At 31.1% G+C, this 21,817-nt stretch overlaps 1 long non-coding RNA gene across 1 annotated transcript; it reads right to left on the bottom strand.

The window, feature by feature from the left end:
* Nucleotides 1-3,558: 3,558 nt before the first annotated feature.
* LOC109167003 lies at nucleotides 3,559-19,458 on the bottom strand. The gene is made up of 3 exons (XR_002051775.1): nucleotides 19,449-19,458; nucleotides 13,386-13,390; nucleotides 3,559-3,644 (listed from the first exon to the last, which is right to left on the bottom strand). It is a non-coding gene; the product is annotated as an uncharacterized LOC109167003 (long non-coding RNA).
* Nucleotides 19,459-21,817: the final 2,359 nt, after the last annotated feature.

The following is a 21,817-nucleotide window of genomic DNA, read 5'->3' as shown; positions in this document are numbered from 1 at the left end:
TTTTTGAAACATGGTCCACTCAACTGTGTGGACCATGGTCCACGGTATAACAATCGCCATTGAACACCATCGATCTTGCATTATCTAGTGACATATAATTCCCTAACATAACTGCACTGGTAATTTAAACAATGAATGTACGGGGACGTAATGGTCATTATTAAATATCAACATGGGGTGGTGGTGCAATTGGCTAGTGCGTAGGTGTCATAGCTTCTGAGTAATCCTGAGGTCGAGAGTTCAAACCTCTCTCACCCTATATCCCAAAACATGTTTTTTCCCTTCGCCGTGAACTAGCAGTGCAAAATAGAATATCAAAAAATAATATTTCTGTTGGTGGGAATTGAACCCGAGTCTCTCAAGTGAGAGCCGAATATCCTAACTAACTAGAATACAACGGATTCATTGTTCCACAAACTAGAATACAACGGATTCATTGTTCCACAAACTAGAATACAACGGATTCATTGTTCCACAATGTCATCTTTAGAATTTCGTCAAAATTTTACAGTTGGCCATGGTCCACAAAGCTGTGTGGACCATTGTCCAAAACGGTATCGTTTCATTTGGGGTCCGTTTGGAAAGCAGGTAAATGACTTTTGGAAAATGTTTTCTTGAAAATGAGTCATTTTGCAGAAAATATTTTCCTTTCTTGTGTTTGGATGCACAACAGAAAACAATCTTTGCTTGTTTGGTTCATTTTCCAGAAAATGAACAAAATTGTATACTTCAATTTTTTTGATAAGTTCATTTTCTAGAATAACAACTTTAACCCAACAATAAGTTATTTTGAATACTTCAATTATTTTTATTTTTACTCTACTGTGTTCATCTTTCATGACTTACAATTCAGAAAAATAGAAGAATAATTCAGTCAAAACAAATGAGCACAAGAACTCTACTGTGTTCTTCTTCCCACTTCATCACTGATTTTCGGCTGGGTTTCCGTTCGCAGCCAGGATTTCCGCATGAACCAGTGACGATTTCCGATGCGGAAATCAGAGAAATGGTTTCCGCATCGGAAACCAGGCATCGGACCAGTTTACCAGAGAACTGGTTTCCGATGCGGAAATCAGAAAAATGGTTTCCGCATCGGAAACCAGTTCTCTGGTTTCCAACTGCGGAAACCAGTTCCGGAAGAGGAGGTGTTGGGCTTTGGTTTCATTGTTGTAGAATTGTTGGAAGAGGTGTTGGATTGTTGGTGGAGTTTTCTTCGTTGAATGTTGATGGAGGAGGCAGAGGAATTAAAGCAGTTTGAGTGTTTAGAAGATGGAAAATGACTTCCCACAAAAAAAGGGGAAGTCATTTTTTGGGGGAAGTCATTTTCCGGAAAATTAGCCTCATTTTCCATTGACTAATCTTCATTTTCCGTTGACCACTCAATTTTATGTCTAGCCAAACACCAGAAATGCGGAAAATGATTTCCAGAAATCATTTTCCGGGTTTCTAAACAGACCCTTACTGAAAAGAAACGGCACCCGTTCTGTGTATTTAGTTTGGTTTGATTAATATATTCAGTTTCATTTTATTTATATTGTAGTTTCATTTCAGCACAACTAAAGTTTCGTTTTGTTTGAACTACACTTTCATTCGACATTACATGTACAATAGTCTTATTACAATGAGACTCGTTATTGAATTTCATTTTATACTCACGTTAGTCTTATTACAACACCACTAAAGTATAATTCTAATTCAATTATGATTTTATTTTACAATATACACACAAATATGTAAAATTGTTATTCAGTTTCATTTTATATATACTGTAGTTTCATTAAAACACTACTAAAGTATCATATTGATATAACTACAGTTTCATTTGACAATATAACACTCAATATGTGGGACATGTTATTCAGTTTCTTTTTATACATACTGTAGTTTCATTTCAGCAAAACTAAAGTATTGTTTCAATTCAACTACAATTCTATTAGACAATATACACTCAATATGTGAGACATGCTATTCAGTTTCATGTTATACATATTGCAGTTTCGTTTCAACACAACTAAAGTATCATTTCAATTCAATTACAGTTTCATTTACAATATATGCAAGAAAAATTATTCAGGTTAATTTGAAATACACTATAGTTTCATTTTATTATAAGCACACAAAAAATACGAGATTTGTTAAAACTTAACGGCTGTCGTTTCTTTATTAAAACTCAACAGTGTGGACCATGGTCCAAGGTATAACAATTGCCATTGAACACCATCGATCTTGCATTATCTAGTGGCATCTAATTCCGTAACATAACTGCACTAGTAATTTAAAAAAGGAATATACGGGGACATAATGGTCATTACTATGTATTAACATGGGGGGTTGTTGCAGTTGGCTAGCGCATAGGTCTCATAGCTTCTGAGTGATCCTGAGGTCGAGAGTTCAAGCCTTTCTCACCCCATATCCCACAATATGTTTTTTCCCCTCGCCGTGAACTAGCAGTGCAAAATAGAAGAACAAAAAATAGTATTTCCGTTGCCAGGAATTGGACTCGGGTCTCTCAAGTGAGAGCCAAATATCTTAACCAACTAGACTACTATGAATTCATTGTTCCACAATGTCATCTTTTGAATTTCGTCAAAATTTTACAGTGGGCCATGGTCTACACAACTGTGTGAACCATTGTCCAAAACGGTGTCGTTTCTTTTACTGAAAAAAAACGGCACCCGTTTATGTAATTAGTTAGGTTTGATTAACATATTCAGTTTCATTTTATTTATATTGTAGTTTCATTTTGGCACAACTAAAGTTTCGTTTTTTTTTTTTGAACTACACTTTCATTCGACATTATATGTACAATAGTCTTATTACAATGAGACTCGTTATTTAATTTCATTTTATACTCATGTTAGTCTTATTACAACACCACTAAAGTATAATTCTAATTCAACTACGATTTTATTTTACAATATACACACAAATATGTGAAAATGTTATTCAGTTTCATTTTATATATACTGTAGTTTCATTAAAACACAAATAAAGTATCATATTGATATAACTATAGATTCATTTGACAATATAACACTCAATATGTGGGACATGTTATTCAGTTTCTTTTTATACATAATGTAGTTTCATTTCAGCAAAACTAAAGTATCGTTTCAATTCAACTACAATTCTATTAGACAATATACACTCAATATGTGAGACAAGCTATTCAGTTTCATGTTATACAGACTGCAGTTTCGTTTCAACACAACTAAAGTATCATTTCAATTCAATTACAGTTTCATTTACAATATATGCGAGACAAATTATTCAACTTAAGTTGAAATACACTATAGTTTCATTTTATATAAGCACACAAAAAATATGAGATTTGTTAAAATTTAATGGCGATCGTTTCTTTACTTAAAGACACGACGCCATTTTCAAAACATGGTCCACTCAACTGTGTGGACGATGGTCCACGGTATAACAATCGCCATTGAACACCCTCGGTCTTGCATTATCTAGTGCCATCTAATTCTGTAACATAACTGCACTGGTAATTTAAAAAAGCAATGTACGAGGACGTAATGGTCATTACTAAGTATTAACATGGGGTGGTGGTGCAGTTGTCTAGCGCGTAGGTCTCATAGCTTCTGAGTGATCCTGAGGTCAAGAGTTTGAATCTCTCTCACCCCATATCCCTCAATGTGTTTTTTCACCTCACCGTGAACTAGCAATGCAAAATAAAATAACAAAAAATAGTGTTTCCATTACCTGGAATTAAAACCGGGTCTCTCGGGTGAAAGCGGAGTATTTTAACCAATTAGACTACAACAAATTCATTGTTTCTCAATGTCATCTTTTGAATGTCATCTTTTCACAGCTGTGTGGACCATTGTCCAAAACGGTGTCGTTTCTTTTACTAAAAAGCAACGATATCCGTTATATGTAATTAGTTTGGTTTGTTTAACATATTCCGTTTCATTTTATTTATATTGTAGTTTCATTTTAGCACAACTAAAGTTCCGTTTTGTTTCAACTACACTTTCAACATTATATGTACAATAGACTAATTACAATGAGACTCGTTATTGAATTTCATTTTATATACACTTTAGTCTTATTACAACACCACTAAACTATAATTCTAAGTCAACTACGATTTTATTTTGCAATATACACTCAAATATGTGAAATTGTTATTCAGTTTCATTTTATATATACTGTAGTTTCATTAAAACACAAATAAAGAATCATATTCATATAACTGCAGTTTCATTTGACAATATAACACTCAATATGTGAGATATGTTATTCTGTTTCTTTTTATACATATTGTAGTTTCATTTCAGCAAAACTAAAGTATCGTTTCAACTGCAATTCTATTTGACAATATACACTCAATATGTGAGACATGTTATTCAGTTTCATTTTATACATACTGCAGTTTTGTTTCAACACAACTAAAGTATCATTTCAATTCAATTACAGTTTCATTTACAATATATGCGACGCAAATTATTCAGGTTAAATTGAAATACACTGTAGTTTCATTTTATTATAAGTACACACAAAGTATGAGATTTGTTAAAATTTAACGGGTGTCGTTTCTCTACTCAAAGACACGACGCCATTTTCGAAACATGGTCCACTCAATTGTGTGGACCATGGTTCACGGTATAACAATCGCTATTGAACACCATCGATCTTGCATTATCTAGTAGCATATAATTCCCTAACATAACTGCACTGGTAATTTCAAAAAGGAATGTAGGGGGACGTAATGGTCATTACTAAGTATCAACATCGGGTGGTGGCGCAGTTGCCTAGCGCGTAGGTCTCATAGCTTCTGAGTGATCCTGAGGTCGAGAGTTTGAACCTTTCTCACCCCATATCCCACAATGTGTTTTTTCCCCTCACCGTGAACTAGCAATGCAAAATAAAATAACAAAAAATAGTGTTTCTGTTTCCTGGAATTAAAACCGGGTCTCTCGGGTGAAAGTCGAGTATTCTAACCAATTAGACTACAAGAATTCATTATGTCACAATGTCATTGTTGGTTTTATGACTTTTGGACAGTCAACGGCAGGCCAACACTACCGTTAGAATAACGATAATATAGGAAAAATATAAGGAAAATATATAGAGAGAATATAGGAATTTTGTATGAATATTGCTTGTGAATATTGAGTGTCCCCCCTCCTCTATGTGTAGGGTCTATTTATACATATTTTGGGCCTAGAGCCCTATAAGGAATCAGAATTATAGACTGCCTCATATTGGGAGTCTTAGTTACATAATAAAACATAATTCTATTATACTAGAAATAATGTTTTATATAAGATTATGCCAAAATGTTTGCAAATCGTATGAAGCCGCTGCTAGAGGGTATAATTTCTGATTCACAGAGTGCCTTTCTCCCGGGCAGACTGATTTCGGACAATATTCTTATTGCTTCTGAGGTTGGTCATTATTTAAGAAGGAAACAGTTGGGGCAGGTTGGGTGGGCGGCCCTAAAGCTGGACATGGCTAAGGCATATGATAGGATGGAGTGGCCTTTTGTGAGGCAGATGCTCCTAGGTTTGGGGTTTGATGAGAGATGGGTCCAGCTGGTTATGTTGTGTGTCCAGACGGTGCAGTATATGGTGTTAGTGAATGGTACGCCGACTGATGAGATTATACCTTCAAGGGGGCTAAGGCAGGGTGACCCTCTGTCTCCTTATCTTTATATAATATGTGCGGAAGGGTTGTTCTTGCTGTTACAGGATTCTCAGGCTAAAGGTCTAATTCACGGGTGCAGGGTGGCCCGGGGGGCTCCTCCAATTTCACATTTGTTTTTTGCAGACGATATTCTGCTTTTCTTTAAAGCTAATCTGCAGGAAACCATGGAAGTGAAGAGATGTCTTGGAATTTATGAGGCCTACTCTGGGCAGGCGGTAAATATTAATAAGTCAAGTGTCTCGTTCAGCCGAAACACGCTTGGTGACGTGAGGGGGTATATTGCGGGGTTTCTGGGGGTTGGTCTTGCAGATGATTTTGGTAAATACCTGGGCTTGCCATCGGTCATTGGAAAAAATAGGAAGGCAGTATTTGCATATATTGAGCAGAAGCTAAAGCAAAGGTTTGGGTCCTGGAATAAGAAATCGTTACCCAGGGCAGGGAAAGAGGTTTTGTTGAAGAGCGTAGCTCAGGCTATGCCCACTTATACGATGAGTATCTTTCTGCTACCTTTAACTTTATGTTCCTCTCTTGAAAGATTGATGAACAGGTATTGGTGGGGCCGAAATGAGAGGGAGGATGGTATTTATTGGTATGCTTGGGACAGGATGTGCAAGCCCAAAAAGTATGGAGGCCTGGGTTTTAAACGACTACATCAGTTTAATTTGGCTTTGTTGAGTAAACAGGGGTGGCGACTTCTTACATGCCCGGACTCTCTTGTAGCCCGGGTTTTTAAGGCGATATATTATCCCACAACTACCTTCTATGATGCTGTTTTAGGGGGCAATCCGAGTTATGTGTGGAGGAGCATAATGGCAAGTCAGGAACTTGTGAAATCAAGGTGTAGACGAAGAATTGGAAATGGCAGAACGACTCAAGTTTGGTCTCATCCTTGGTTGCCGGGTACTCAGGGGCCTTTTGTGAGTACGGGTCAGGCTGATACAAATTAGAACCTATTGGTATCGGATCTCATTGATAACGATTTAAATTCATGGAACATTCCTTTTGTTCAGCAGTTGTTTGAGCTGCATGAAGCCTCCCTAATCATGCAGTTGCCTGTTAATGTGATTTATGATGATTTGTGGTTTTGGGAAGGTGATCTGAGGGGATGCTATACGGTTAAGGACGGATATAGACAACTAAGGGAAGTATATGCTCCTGGTTCTATAGTTTGGAATGGCATCTGGAGACTTAACATCCTGCCTAAATGGAAGAATTTTATGTGGAGAGCCCTCTCTAATATTTTGCCCACACTTGATAATTTAATTAGGAGGAGGGTGGACCTTTTGAATGTTTGCCCGGCTTGTGGTTTGTTAGAAGAAAATGTCATGCATATTTTTTGTTTGTGTGTTCATGCTTCTCGTGTTTAGATTGTTTCGCAGCTCCCGTTTCCCCCAATTAATGGTGTTGATTTTATGCAATGGGCAGAGTTATGGTTGGATGGTGCTGCCGGTTACTCACGTGACACGCAAGGTCTGTTTTGCGGCCTGTTACATGAGTTGTGGGCAGCGAGAAACTCGGCGGTGTGGGATGGCAAGCTTCCGACTCCTCAGGCGTTGTGCCGTGTCTTTGCGGCGAAATGGGCAGCATGGAACGGTAGCATGGCGAGGCAGCCTACGCGGCAGCTTGGTCAGTCACCAGTTGTGCCACGTGTGGGTATAACCTGCTACGTGGACGCGGGTTTTCATGGTCCAAGCCATGCGGCATCTTATGGTTTTATTGTGTGGGAAGATGAGAGTTTTGATGCAGCGGTAAATGGCCCTATGTCATGTCCATATAACCCTCTAATGGCGGAAATAATGGCGGTATGTGAAGCCCTCTCTTGGCTGAAGGATAACGGTTACACTTTGATAAAAGTTTACACAGATAGTTCTGTCTTCATTTCTTGTCTTAGTAATGTTAGTTCTTTCCGGTCTTATGTTGGTTTTAACTTAGACTCTTGTTTGCGTTTACTTTCTACTATGCCTGGTACTCAGATCAGTTTTGTATGTAGGGTCGCGAATCAAGCGGCTCACTCTTTAACGAAGCATGTAAGTGCAAGTATTGCACGGTCTGTTTGAAGGGATGTTCCGCCTCCTTTTGTTCTGCCTGATTTGGCTAATGAAATCTAGTTTGTTTTGGCTTTCAAAAAAAATACTAGAAATAATGAGTCTAATTCTGATTATATTAGAAATAATAAGCCCAATCCTTAACGAACTCTTGAGTTGATCCATACTGGGTATCCTTCTTGGGCTTCTTTGATCCAGTTAATTTCTTGGGACAGTCCATGTGGCCTAGGCCTAGTATACCATCCATCAATCATCTTTTGAATTTCAGCAAAATTTTACAGTGGGCCATGGTCCACACAGCTCTGTGGACCATTGTCCAAAACGGTGTCGTTTCTTTTACTGAAAAATACGGCACCCGTTCTGTGTAATTAGTTTGGTTTGTTTAACATATTCAGTTTCATCCTATATATATTGTAGTTTCATATCAGCACAACTAAAGTATCATTTTATTTCAACTACACTTTCATTCGACATTATATGTACAATAGTCTTATTACAATGAGACTCGTTATTGAATTTCATTTTATACTCACTTTAGTCTTATTACAACACCACTAATGTATAATTCTAATTCAACTACGATTTTATTTTACAATATACACTCAAATATGTGAAATTGATATTCAGTTTCATTTTATATATACTGTAGTTTCATTAAAACACAAATAAAGTATCATATTGATATAAATACAGTTTCATTTGACAATATAACACTCAATATGTGAGACGTGTTACTCAGTTTCTTTTTATACATAATGTAGTTTCATTTCAGCAAAACTAAAGTATCATTTCAATTCAACTATAATTCTATTTGACAATATACACTCAATATGTGAGACACGCTATTCAGTTTCATTTTATACATACTGCAATTTCGTTTCAACAGAAGTAAAGTATCATTTAAATTCAATTACAGTTTCATTCACAATATATGCGAGACAAATTATTCAGGTTAATTTGAAATACACTGTAGTTTCATTTTATTATAAGCATACAAAAAATATGAGATTTGTTAAAATTGAACGGCGGTCGTTTCTTTACTTAAAGACACGACGCCATTTTCGGAACATGGTCCACTCAACTGTGTGGACCATGGTCCACGGTATAACAATCGCCATTGAACACCATCGATCTTGCATTATCTAGTGGCATATAATTCCCTAACATAACTGCACTGGAAATTTGAAAAAGGAATGTACGGGGGCGTAATGGTCATTACTAAGTATCAACATGGGGTGGTGGCGAGTTGGCTAGCGCGTAGGTCTCATAGCTTCTGAGTGATCCTGAGGTTGAGAATTCGAGCCTCTCACCCCATATCCCATAATGTGTTTTTTCCCCTTGCCGTGGACTAGCAGTGCAAAATAAAAGAACAAAAAATAATATTTCCATTCCCAAGAATTGAACACAAGTCTCTCAAGTGAGATCCAAGTATCCTAACCACTAGACTACAACGAATTCATTTTTCCATAATGTTATCTTTTGAATTTCATCAAAATTTTATAGTGGGTCATGGTCCACACAACTGTATGGACCATTGTCCACAACGGTGTCGTTTCTTTTACTGAAAAGAAGCGGCACCCGTTCTGTGTAATTAGTTTGGTTTGTTTAACATATCCAGTTTCATTTTATTTATATTGTAGTTTCATTTCAACACAACTAAAGTTTCGTTTTGTTTCAACTACACTTTCATCCGACATTATATGTACAATAGTCTTATTACAATGAGACTCGTTATTGAATTTCATTTTATACTCACTTTAGTCTTATTACAACACACTAAAGTATAATTTTAATTCAACTACGATTTTATTTTACAATATACACTCAAATATGTGAAATTGTTATTTAGTTTCATTTTATATATACTGTGGTTTATTAAAACACAAATAAAATATCATATTGATATAACTACAGTTTCATTTGACAATATAACACTCAATATGTGAGACATGTTATTCAGTTTCTTTTTATACATACTGTAGTTTCATTTCAGCAAAACTAAAGTATCGTTTGTCTTAAAGTCCGTGCCAAAACCAAGTAGGACATTCATTTCGGGAGTGAGGGAGTGCTATTTACTAATTAGTGATTAGTGATTAGTGATTAGTGATTTGACCGTCACACTGTCATCATATAATTTAGGAAAATACTTGGTGTACTCCCTCCCATTTTATACTCCCAATTTGTACTCCCTCTCACATGTTCTTGATGTAGACATTTTTCTGTGGACCAACATGATGAAAATAACCAATCCTTGTTTCCCACCTCAGGAAGTATAAATAAGGGAGTAGAATTTGAAAGTATGCATAGTAGAACTCCATAATTTAGTCATGTCAAAGTATTTAACAGTTTAGCTAACAAGGTAAAAATTATGCTTATATGTTCAAATCTCAAAGTATTTAACAGTTTAGCTAACAAGGTTAAAATTATGCTTATAAGTTCAAATTTCAATAGTACTATACATATATACTAAATTGACCATTGACCATAGACCATTTTTTATTATAGTTGTATAGGGATTAAATTAAACATCTTACAATAGTATAGGGCTGGGTTTAATTGAGTACTGTTGTAATTCGGCCTATCAACTCGTTGGTTCTCGCATGATGTTCACACGGTAATGCTTGGAGATTGTATGTATATGAGTATATAGAATATATAAGTAAAAGGGAGAGGAAGAACACAATCACATGAGACTATCTTTTCATTAAGCCTTCACCTTCAATTTATAGGGATGATTACAACCTTTCACATCCTTTAACATAAGTGATGAAATAAGTAAAGGCTAACAAAAGGTCACAAGTTTAATGGCCATAATAATAAAATATTTATAACACTCCCCCTTGGCCATTAAATAACTATACTCATGCCTCGTTAAAAATCTCGCTAGAAAAATCCTGTGGGAAAAACCTAATCGAGGAAATGAGTACATGTACTATCAATCATGTGTTGCATCGGTTGCCTCGTTAAAAACCTTAGCCTAAGAAAAACTCAGTGGAAAAAAAAAAAAAAACCTTAGCTAAGGGAAATAGAGTACAACCATAAGCCTTCTGGGCATCATCTTCAGGATTTAAAAGTCTCCTAGACCGAGTTTATCGCTCCCCCTGAAGACAACTGTCTTCCTAGCCTCCTCATCCCAATTTTATAAACATACTTCTCAAAAGTGGATGTAGGCATGGACTTAGTGAACAAATCTGCCAAATTTTCACTAGAAAGTGAAAGGTCTAAATAGTTTAATGGCCATAATAATAAAATATTTATAACAAGTACGTACTTAAACATTAATTAGTATATAAATATAATTGCAATTTTATTAATTAGTTTCCTTTTCAAAAATCTTTCACAGTCAATTAAGGTAGTAAATAAATGGATTAATTGCGATACAAATGGGGACAAAAATATCTTTATTAGGGCAGTTTACTAATATATCACAAATTCACACGACAATTTTTTTGTATAAGTAGAGGGATCCGGATGCTTTGAGAATGCAAGCAATATAATAAACCAATTAATACACTATTTTCTTTTAGCAAATTTGGTGCTTTTATAATGGCGTTTACAAAGTTCTCTTCATCTCCGGCATACATAGTTGCAATTGTTGTTATTATTTCAGGTATACATTTATACTGGTTGAAATTTCAATATGTTTTTACAACTTGGTATATATATATTTATGATTGAAAATATAGTTTTTCAAACATAACTACATACCTAACATAAGTAAGGAATGATTATTGGTTTTTCGTACTTTATACTCGCATTAAGGTTGATTTTCTATCATTTTGTTTTCCCTTTTTCCTTTTTATTTCACCTGATAGATATAAATACGTACATATCAAGAATATATATCTATACTTCCGAAATTACATTTAGAGCATCCTTAACCGTTGTAGATTTTGAGGAATTTTTGCAAGTGTGACTTAGGAAAGAGGAGATGGGAGGGAAGAAAAAAATTAAAGAAAAAAAAAAAAGAAAAAGCAAAACAAATTTGAAAAATCAAAAAAAAAAAAAAATATGATAAAAAGGTTCATTTACGCTCCCACTGGGAGCTGTGGTTCACTTCACGCCAACTAGGCCAGAAGCTTGTTTTTCCTTGGTGGATCCCATATAATTCAGATAAAAATCAATGCATTGCCGGGAGAACAATTTTATTCTCTCTCATCTCTCTCTCCTCCACATAATTTTTGTTTTCTCAAAAATCACAATTGCAGATGCCTTAATGTTCCTCCTAGAAACAAACAATAACTAGTGACTATTTACTTTTTCATATTTCCCAAAAAAATTGTATTTACGTACTTTCTACTCATATTGAGGTTGATTTTCTATTGTTTTGTTTTCCTCTTTTCCTTGTTATTTCACCTGATTGATATAAATACATATAGAGAATATATATATATATATATATATATATATATATATATATATATATATACTTTCGAAACAAACAATAACTTATGATATTTAATTTATTTCTCAAACTTGTATATATATGCATGCAGTTATGGTCTCGGCTCCATCAATAGACGCTACGGTGTGTTACCAGATTCATCGAGAAATCCCTTGCGAGGGAGGAAATATAGAGCCACAATGCAAGCCCTTCTGCCAGAGGACTTTTGGTGCGAAATTCGATGGAGCACAATGTGTAGAGCAAGTCGGTTATAACCCATTTTGCGCTTGCTCATACACTTGCTAGCTTTAATATATTTTCCCATCCTTCATTGGGGAACTTATAATTTGCAGTCTTATAATGTTTTAATAATGGAAAAAGGTTAAATAAGCTCTCAAAAGTCAATTAAACCCTTAAATTTTTAGGTATGATTCGAGAGCTTATTTGACCATTTTCTCTTGAATAAATGATATCTTCTTTGTTACATTCTAGTGTATGAATATAAAATGGTTGATTATATAAAATGGTTGATTATATGGATTAAAATAAAAGTTGTGTTTTCTGTTCATGAATAAAATTATTTATATTCAATTCATTTATTAATATTATTAATCAATATTACGGTGAATTGAAATTAAAAGAATTTATTTGATAATCAACTACAAATATTGTATAGATTGAGAGACTAATTAGGGGTGTATTCAATCATGATTTTCATAGACTTTTATGAAAGTTTAAAAGTTTGGAGGTATTTAATTCAAACTTGTAGGTATTCTTTAAAAGTCAGATGGTATTCAATCAAGATATTTAAATAATCTTTAAAAGTCATGTGGTATTCGATTAAGACTTTTAAAGAGTCTTTAAAATTCATGCACTATTCAAAAAGTTATAAATTTTTGTAGAGTTTTAAATTTTAGAACTTTCGTAGACATTTTTTTCTCAAATATAAATAGTTGAAATCCAACCATAACCCCAAGATTTCAAAATTTTCTTTCTACCAATTTTGAATGTTTTCTCTCTATTTAATCTCTATTTTTTCTCCCTATTTAAACTTTATAAACCTTATACCTAAATTTAATAAATTATTTTTTCTTCATTATCCTATATTTTCTTCATACCTAAACTCTACCAATTTTTTCTCTCTCCTAAACTTTACAATATTCCTCTAAAAATTCAAAATAATATTATTTTTACTTCATTATTGCTTGTGATTTTTTTTTATTTTTTTTACGAACTTTTTATCCCTAACTTCTAAACTTTCTCTACGAACTTTTTATCCCTAGATTCTAAACTTTTTCTAATTCTCCCTAAATACATGAACAAAGAAAATTTTCATATAAATACTTATATATTTTGATTTTTATTCTTTTTATGTTTATATTGGTAATATACTTTTTTAACAATAGGTTACTACGAATAACGAACTACTACTCGCAATAGCAATTTGTGGTTGCAAACAGTAGCACCTTGTTGCTGATTGCAATCTCAAATGGCTATTGCAAATAATAGCTATTTGCTTATTGCCTATTTTAAATATTTTATTTGTACAATTTTGTTACTATAAATTTTAGTGTTCAATATTGTTATAAATTTCTTATGAAATAGTTCTTTTTTGCTTTTTGGTTGATGCTTATTAATAATATATAAGTAAGTCTCACCATACTATGGATAAAAATAATAAAGTTGAGAATATTGATGTGGGTAAAGAACTATATAATAATAAGAATTTTATGATATATTATAACATATTTTGTAAGAAAATTGTAAATGATAAGAATCAAAATCATAGAATTTCAATGACTATTGTAGAATTTTTAAAATAAAAAAGTTGATAAAAGTTTATGAATGTTTTTTATATATTTTATAGAGTCTTACAAAGTTTTAAAAAATTTTGAACGGCTCTATGAAAGTCAATCAAAATTTATTAAAATCTATAATTTTAAAAGTTTTTAAAAGTCTACAAAAGTCATGATTGAATACACCCCCATAAATAATAAAAATCTGACCTAGTCCACAATCCAAGCCATATTTTACTTGACATGATAAAAACCTCAAAAAAAACCATAGCTAATAAGGTTGCTTTTGTATTGGCTAATCTATCTATACTATTATTAAAAACAAAATCCTACTTAATTGCATTCTCGCACAAACACTTCCGTCTAAACAATAGAAAAGAAATAATAATAAGTAATACTTATTAAGTAATTTCCATTTATTTTTATATAATAATCAGTAATAATTATCAAGGAATAATAATAATTATTCAATTATGGAATAATAATACTTATTAAGGAACAACAACAACAACAACAACAACAATAATAACAATAATAATAATAATAATAATAATAACAATAACAATAACAATAAGAATAACAATAACAATAACAATAACAATAACAATAACAATAACAATAACAATAACAATAACAATAACAATAATAATAATAATAATAATAATAATAATAATAATAATAATAATAATAATAATAATAATAATAATAATAATAATAATCGTTCAATGGAAAAGGAATAATAATAATAATAATAATAATAATAATAATAATAATAATAATCGTTTAATGGAAAAGGAATAATAATAATAATAATAATAATAATAATAATAATAATAATAATAATAATAATAATAATAATAATAATAATAATAATAATAATAATAATAATAATAATAATAATAATAATAATAATAATAATCGTTCAATGGAAAAGGAATAATAATCATTAATACTTATTAAGGATTAATAATCAATAATATTTTCCTTTTTCATTTTCAGTCAATTAGGAATCCTTCTTCGTTTTCTTTTCTATAATAATCAATAACACTTATTAAGAGACTAGTTTTTTTTTACGCGCATTGCGCGATTGAGATAACGTCCAATGTTTTTTTTAATAAGTACTTTAAAGTATATCAAGACAAGATTATATTGGAATTGTTCATGCATAAATAATTAAATGTTGAATTTGTGTATTTAAATAGGTAATTCTAAGTTTACAAATGCAAGATAATATAGTCAAGATTGATTATAATTGTCAATAAAATAATTGTATAGGTATGGTTGAAACCAAATACGGGACATAAGGAAGAGCAAATAAAAATTAGGGCATACAATATTAAATATATACTAATATTGAAGAGCTAACTGATGATTGCCAAACAAGGACATTGCAAGGTAGTTTTCCACTTCAATTTGTTGTATGATTTGAATACTCTTTTTGTCCATAAATCCCCCAAGTAGTTAATATGATTGGATTAATTATATTTATTTTTTTTTAAACAATTATTATTATTATTATTATTATTATTATTATTATTATAATTATTATTATTATTATTATTATTATTATTAAATATATGTATACCCTAAGGTCATTTTACATGTTAATCTAAACAGCTAATTTTTTCAAATATCTTTTTACCAACCGTTGATATAATTCGCTGGTAAAATTTGCTAACTGCTGATTGTCAAACAAGGACATTGCGAGATAGTTCTCATCACTTCAATTTGTTGTGTGATTTGAATACTCTCTTTGTCAACAAATTTCTCAAGTAGTTAATATGATTGACTTTATTAATTATATATTTTTTTAATTTTTTTCATGGTATTAATAAAATACTTGGTAAATAAATATATAGCATTATTTTGTATTATAACTTTGATATTTAATTAAAAAATAGTGCACGAAAAAGATACTAGACAATGTAGTGAATATAATCAATTGATGAATTTGAATATAAAGAATTTTACATTGTAGAAAAATAAAGACAATATAACTAATAAAATTATTTCTCTTAATTAATTTATTAATAATGAATAAATTTTTTTTTATAAAGACATTGTAGGGACAATGTAGCGAATATAATCAATTGATGAATTTGAATATAAAGAATTTTTATATTGGAGAAAAATAAAGACAATATAACTAATGAAATTATTTATCTTTTTTTTTTTTTTGAATGCTACTAGCTCTATTACACTGTAGTATCTGTTCATATACTTTCTCAACCTACTGAAACACAAAGAGCCAATAACGCCTCCACTGAGGCTCGAAATCACAACCTTCCACTTGGAAGTCCACCCCGGATACCATTAATTTATTGATAATGAATAATTTTTTATGAATAAAGACATTGTAGACACATAATTCTAATTTAAAGAAATGCATATGTATTATTTCTTGTTGTAGCTACTAAATTATTATTTCTACTATACTAATAAGAGCCAAAGAGAGATAGACCTATAATGGGTAGAAAAAATGACGGTTAAATTTTTTAATCAAATGAATGGCTCAGATTGATCAGATTTTAATTTTTCCTTGAGATTTCCTAATTTATCCTTAATTATATGATTATCCGTTAACTTTTCCGTTAAATATTATCTTTTCCGTTAATTTCTATAAGTTCACGGTTAAGTTACTCATTGATTTCAATAAGAAAGGTCTTAGGTTTTCAAAAAAAAAAAAAAAAAAAGGTCATAGGTTCGAACCACATCCCAATCAAAGTTGACATAATTAGTAGTCTATTTGAATCTTATTAAATTAAATAATAATTTAGTAGCTACAACAAAAAATAATACATATGCATTTCTTTAATTTAGAATTATGTGTCTACAATGCCTTTATTCAAAAAAAAATTATTCATTATCGATAAATTAAATCAGAGAAATAATTTATTAGTTATATTGTCTTTATTTTTCTCCAATATAAAAATTCTTTACATTCAAATTCATCAATTGATTATATTCGCTACATTGTCCCTACAATGTCTTTATTCAAAAAAAAAAAATACTCATTATCAATAAATTAATTAAGAGAAATAATTTCAATAGTTATATTGTCTTTATTTTTCTCGAATGTAAAAATTTTTTACATTCAAATTCATCAATTGATTATATTCACTACATTGTCTATTATCTTTTTTGTGCACTATTTTTTAATTAAATATCAAAGTTATAATACAAAATAATGTTATATATTTATTTACCAAGTATTTGATTAATACCATGAAAAAATTAAAAAAAAAAATTGATAAAGTCAATTATATTAACTACTTGAGCGATTTGTTGACAAAGAGAGTATTCAACTCACACAACAAACTGAAGTGGGAAACTACCGCACAATATCCTTGTTTGACAATCAGCAGTTAGCGGTTAGCGTTAGCGGATTTGACCAGTGAATTATATCAACGGTGGGTAAAAAGATATTTGAAAAAAATAGCTGGTTAGATTAACATGTCAAATGACCTAAGGGTATACATAATATAATAATAAGAGAAAATAGATTGATCAGATTTTAATTTTTCCTTGAGATTTCCTAATTTATCCTTAATTATATGATTATCCGTTAACTTTTCCGTTAAATATTATCTTTTCCGTTAATTTCTATTAGTTCACCGTTAAGTTACTCATTGATTTCAATAAGAAAGGTCTTAGGTTTTCAAAAAAAAAAAAAAAAAAAAAGGTCATAGGTTCGAAGCACATCCCAATCAAAGTTGACATAATTAGTAGTCTATTTTAATCTTATTAAATTAAATAATAATTTAGTAGCTACAACAAAAAATAATACATATGCATTTCTTTAATTTAGAATTATGTGTCTACAATGCCTTTATTCAAAAAAAAAATTATTCATTATCGATAAATTAAATGGGAGAAATAATTATTAGTTATATTGTCTTTATTTTTCTCCAATACAAAAATTCTTTACATTCAAATTCATCAATTGATTATATTCGCTACATTGTCTCTACAATGTCTTTATTCAAAAAAAAAATATATATTCATTATCAATAAATTAATTAAGAGAAATAATTTCATTAGTTATATTGTCTTTATTTTTCTCGAATGTAAAAATTCTTTACATTCAAATTCATCAATTGATTATATTCACTACATTGTCTATTATCTTTTTTGTGCACTATTTTTTAATTAAATATCAAAGTTATAATACAAAATAATGTTATATATTTATTTACCAAGTATTTGATTAATACCATGAAAAAATTAAAAAAAATAATTGATAAAGTCAATTATATTAACTACTTGAGTGATTTGTTGACAAAGAGAGTATTCAACTCACACAACAAACTGAAGTGGGAAACTACCGCGCAATATTCTTGTTTGACAATCAGCAGTTAGCGGTTAGCGTTAGCGGATTTGACCAGTGAATTATATCAACAGTGGGTAAAAAGATATTTGAAAAAAATAGCTGGTTAGATTAACATGTAAAATGACCTAAGGATATACATAATATAATAATAAGAGAAAATAGATTGATCAGATTTTAGAAACAAAAAAGATTGATCATATTTTAATTTTTCCTTGAGATTTCATAATTTATCCTTAATTATATGATTATCCGTTAACTTTTCCGTTAAATATTATCTTTTCTGTTAATTTCTATTAGTTCACCGTTAAGTTACTCATTGATTTCAATAAGAAAGGTCTTAGGTTTTCGAAAAAAAAAAAAAAAAAAGGTCATAGGTTCGAACCACATCCCAATCAAAGTTGACATAATTAGTAGTCTATTTTAATCTTATTAAATTAAATAATAATTTAGTAGCTACAACAAAAAATAATACATATGCATTTCTTTAATTTAGAATTATGTGTCTACAATGCCTTTATTCAAAAAAAAAAAAATATTCATTATCGATAAATTAAATGGGAGAAATAATTATTAGTTATATTGTCTTTATTTTTCTCCAATATAAAAATTCTTTACATTCAAATTCATCAATTGATTATATTTGCTACATTGTCCCTACAATGTCTTTATTCAAAAAAAAAAATATTCATTATCAATAAATTAATTAAGAGAAATAATTTCATTAGTTATATTGTCTTTATTTTTCTCGAATGTAAAAATTCTTTATATTCAAATTCATCAATTGATTATATTCACTACATTGTCTATTACTCCCTCCGTCCCGAATTGGTTGTCTCATTTACTTTTTGCACGCTTTTTAAGGAATTAAAGTAAATGTTATGTATTTTCCAATTATGCCATTCACTTTTTCACTTTTGGAAATAAAAGCAAAAGTCATAAGGGTAATTTGGGAAAAAGTAGAATGATGGTGATGTTCAATTTTGGAAAGTGGACAACATTTTGGGACAAACTAAAAAGGAAAGTAAGACAAACAAAATGGGACAGAGGGAGTATTTTTTTTTGTGCACTATTTTTTAATTAAATATCAAAGTTATAATACAAAATAATGTTATATATTTATTTACCAAGTATTTGATTAATACCATGAAAAAATTAAAAAAAAATAATTGATAAAGTCAATTATATTAACTACTTGAGCGATTTGTTGACAAAGAGAGTATTCAACTTACACAACAAACTGAAGTGGGAAACTACCGCGCAATATCCTTGTTTGACAATCAGCAGTTAGCGGTTAGCGTTAGCAGATTTGACCAGTGAATTATATCAACGGTGGGTAAAAAGATATTTGAAAAAAATAGCTGGTTAGATTAACATGTAAAATGACCTAAGGGTATACATAATATAATAATAAGAGAAAATTTCAATTTTGATCCACCGATTACTGAGCTTGTGTTAATTGCAACACCTGACTTTTAAAAGTGTTAATTTAGTACCTTGACTATGTAATTTTTATCAATTTTAGTTACATCAGCCAAATTATCGATCAAATGTGACCGGAAAATTTTAACTGATTTAATGAAAGGGGCAAAAGTGTCATTTCATATTATGTCCACCCTCCTTCTCGCTTCTTCATGTTATGTCCGCCATTAACTCCTCTTCTCCGATCTCCTCCTCACTTCTTCTTCGTGTGGTGAGGATAACGTTTTCTCGGCCGACAAGCCAATGAATCATTGGCCCCTTCATGTACTTTGCTTTTTTGTGCAAAAATATTTTCAGCATATTACTGCGTACTGTGTACGTCGTCACTGCACATTCTTCCCAATTTAATTTCTATGTTCCAGCCTCAAATTTTAGTTAAACAAACCAAACTTCTTTTTTTTTGTCAATGACGACTCTGTGGACGCCATAACCCAAATGACCAATAATAATAATAATAATAATAATAATAATAATAATCTGATGACAGTACAGACGGCGAGTACAAGGCTGGAAGTTTCTTTCTCCTTCTTTGCTTCTTCTTCCGGAAACGCACGTACAGTTACAATGAAGCAGAGATGGCTGAGCTTGGACATGCGTATCAGGCGGAGGAGCTGACACGTGGTCATCGGGCGGTTGAATCCATCGGACGTGATGAAGATCGAGAAGGAGGTAGGTGAAGGAGATTAGGTTAAAATATATTTTTGTCCTTACTATTTAAGATTAATTGGTAAGTTAAAATTTTCCTGTCATATTTGGCCGGTAATTTGGTTGGCGTGATCAAAATTGATAAAAATTACATACTCAAGGTACTAAATTAACACTTTTGAAAGTCTAAGTGTTACAATTAACACAAGCTTAATAGTCAATGCACCAAAATTGAAATTTACTCTAATAATAATAATAATAATAATAATAATAATAATAATAATAATAATAATAATAATAATAAAAGAAATAAAATTTAAAAAAATAAAATAAAACATATGGGGAGCCGAACATTCGGCTCCCCTTACTTTTGTCACTTTTCTCACATCGATAGGAAAAGTGGCATGGGAGCCTTGAGACTCCTATAAGAGGAGCCTTAAGGCTCTAATTTAAAAATTAAGCTTGACCATCCGTTGATGGGCAAACAGTGAGCCAGCGAAACTGACGCTTGTTATTCAAGTAGTCGAAGTGACTCTAGAATAATTTTTTATTTTATTTTATATATCGAGGTGTTTTGGGGGAATTCATTCTCAAAAATGCTAAGTGAAAATATTGTAAATTGCAACGTTTGTATTTTCAGCGGTTTGGAACAAATTGTTGTTTCAAACTGTTGAATAACCAAACACTTTATTTAGCATTTTGATCTTTGGGTTACATCATATTTATCAATCGTCCAATATCTTTGAGTTACATCATAATTAAAAATTTTAAATTTTTACTACATCTAAATTCCTTAAATTAGGAATTTATTTATCCATAATAATTTATGGTTTGAACTAATTCTAAAAAATGTAATGCATTATTTTGGTAAATTTGCAATATTAGTTGTGTTTATTTTGGTTACTTAGTCTCCAATAATGTGAAACTCTGAAACTGGAATGCTTTGGTAAACTGGAAAATGCATAAATTGTTTGCCAAAAGAGTTAGCCAAAAGAGTTGCATAAACTGGAAAATGCATATAGTGGAAGATAAGTAGCCAAAAGAGTTGCATATACTGGAAGATAAGTAGCCAAAAGAGTTGCACAAAATTGTTTGCAACTTAGACAATTGATACACAGTTAGCTACTTTTATATACCAAAAACATTGACACCAAAATACCTCCTACTTCCACAGTACGTATACCAAAAACATTTACAACAAAAACATTGACTCCAAATTATAGAATTAGTATTTGCACACAGCTTAGTCAATGTGAATTGGGTCATCAATAGTGCTATTTCCAGTGAATTGAACTTTGGTTTTGTTGAAGACCTTGTCAAATACTTCCTTCTAGGAGCAACAACAGATTTCTTAGCAACCATCTTCATGTTTTTTTTGGAAGCCCAAGTGTCTTTTTGGGAGAGGGAGGTGTTCCAAAAATCTTATGGCCTTCACCAACTGGAGCTTGAATGCTATCATCTTGTGCATCTCTAT

This window comes from Ipomoea nil, unplaced genomic scaffold (assembly GCF_001879475.1).
Source record: "Ipomoea nil cultivar Tokyo-kokei standard unplaced genomic scaffold, Asagao_1.1 scaffold3142, whole genome shotgun sequence".
Taxonomy (NCBI): Eukaryota; Viridiplantae; Streptophyta; class Magnoliopsida; order Solanales; family Convolvulaceae; genus Ipomoea; species Ipomoea nil.
The sequence above is the reverse complement of the archived record's forward strand: the minus strand, read 5'-3'. Positions and strand labels throughout refer to the sequence as shown.